This window comes from Octopus bimaculoides, chromosome 26 (assembly GCF_046866305.1).
Source record: "Octopus bimaculoides isolate indiv1 chromosome 26, ASM4686630v1, whole genome shotgun sequence".
Lineage (NCBI taxonomy): Eukaryota > Metazoa > Mollusca > Cephalopoda > Octopoda > Octopodidae > Octopus > Octopus bimaculoides.
In genome coordinates, this window is record NC_142953.1 from 27,576,591 (window position 1) to 27,579,090 (window position 2,500).

Below are 2,500 nucleotides of genomic sequence, written 5' to 3' on the forward strand. Positions count from 1 at the left end.
TTTTTGATTTTGCTTATTTTAATTGTTCTGCCAGAATGTGGAGGGCCGGGTTCTTGTACATTCTCTCTCCCCATCTCCACATCTCTCTCTAACAGCCCGTGACTGATGGGAAGGAGAGAAGAAGGTACTTTCCAGCAGAAATATCAGTCAAATGATTTAAACGGAGCAAACTTTGTTAAAGGTATCCAACAACATTGTTAAATCAGGTGAAAGACTAAATCTACCATCGAAAAATGCAACGACAGTATTTGAACTCAGGATGTTAAAGCCGAATGAAATACCACAAGGACCAAAGCTGTAATGTTTCTGCCATTACTCTCCCCCACTAAACTAATTCTTTAGCTATCGAGCACTCTCATTCCCCCACAAAGAATTAAAAAAAGTTGATCGCCGCACTGGGATTGAACACAAACTGTAAGGGGCGGAATGAGATAAGAGTAAAAGAGAGTGAATAAGATGAGAGTAATTAGGAGAGAAAGACTGTTGAATGCTAATCTCTTGCGTCTTCAAAGCAGTTTTATATGTCTTTACTAAGCGTCCATTCAGACATTTTAGCTGGTCCTTTCATACGATCTGGGTAATATTGTTTTGGTGCATAATTATTGCGGCTTCTCTTTCAACCAATTTTATTCAACAAAAACAATAACATCTTTAAATGATTAATCCGGAGCATATTCACCATCTTCTTCAATTACTGCTTCCCATTTGCTTGGCAGACGGTCAGACAGTCATTTAAAGATGTTTTTGTTAAGTATTGTTATCGTTTTTCTTGAATAAAATTTGTTGAAAAAAAACCCGCAATAATTGTGCACCAACTCAATATAAAGCTACCCGTTCGTAATTTATAAGTTACTCTGGCGGTTGGAAAGAAAAATGGTTTATTTGTTTCATTTATGATACATGGACACCTGGCTGGCTTGGCGGTGTGGTAAGAAGTTTGCCTCTCAACCACAGGGTTTGGGTTCAGTTCCATAGCGTGGATCCTTGGGCAAGTGTCTTCTACTTTAGTCTCGGGTTGACTAAAGCCTTGTGAATTATATTTGGTAAACGGAAACTGAACGAAGCACATCGTATATATATATATATATATATATATATATATATGTATGTGTGTGTGTGTGTTTGTTTGACGCCGAAATCTACGTTTTTACGTGCCTATAACGTAGCGGTTCGGGACAGACAGAAAAAGTAGCAGGCTTAAAAAGTAAAGTACTTGGATCGATTCGTTCGTCTACAATTCCTAGGACCAATATGCATATTGGTCTATCTTTGGGAATGTTTATAATACATGATGCATGGAAGTTCGGGAAATGTGCGTTGTGCATTGCACATACGATGTACAAGATAGGCAAAGTGTTGATAGATATGGTGCAATATATGTCATTGATGAAAATGTAAAAGATAAAAATATCTGAAGAACATTTTTTCTTTTTTTAATTTTTATTAAATGGTAATTAAACAAATAACATCGCAGTGTCACAACTGTGAGGTTTAGGATCTGCAACAATAGATAAAAGTATTTAGGTTCAGTACATTGGTACAACAAAAAGGATTAGTTTGTAACTGTGGAACTCGAAGCTGATAAAGCTATAAATAATTAGGCATAAATACCGGGTTGAACAACCCCTTTCTTTGAATGGAAAAGTTGGAAACTACCCTTGGGACTTGAACCCACGTCTTCGATAAACATGAGAGATGTTCTACAATTGGAGCAAGGAATCTTTCGGAATTCATATCCAGCTTAGAAGCTTTGTTCTTATGTGCGAGAATCAACACACACACACACACACACACACACACACACATGTATGTATATATGAGGAATATTTACTTCCTTTTGAAATGTGTGTGTGAGCGTGCCTAGATGTGATTTCTGACATTCTTTCTTTCTTTGTTTCTTTCTGTCTCCTCCTCTCTCACTCACTCCCCCCTCTCTCTCTGTCACCCTCTGACTTTTTATATATTTATCCCTCCGTCAGTATATCTGGCTGACACTCTTACCTTCACCCTCTATCGCCCCTTTATCATTATGATTCCTTCTTCCACTTTCCTAATGTCCTCCAAACTAGGTCATAAAATAGCTGCTCAGATATTCATATTACGTCATTCACCGCTGTTAGTATAACACCATTTGTTCTGACATACTTTTAAATGTTACAGTTCGCTTTTTTTTGGTGAACATGTACCAAAATTTTTATTTTGTATTTGTCATGATAGAGATAAAAACTTGCGTAACAGCTTTGTTTACTTTTACACAACGAAGTCGAATTGTATGTGTGCGTGCGTGTGTCTGTGAGTGTGCCTGTGTGTATGTGTGTGTGTGTTTTATAAAGGAAGCTAGACAGATCGTACCGAAACTGTTTATGCTCTGTGAATACATAACTAATAAATTACTATACGTTCATATATACATACGTACATCCATCCATCCATCCATACATACATACATACACACTTACATACATGCACACATACATATATACATACATACACGCGCGCG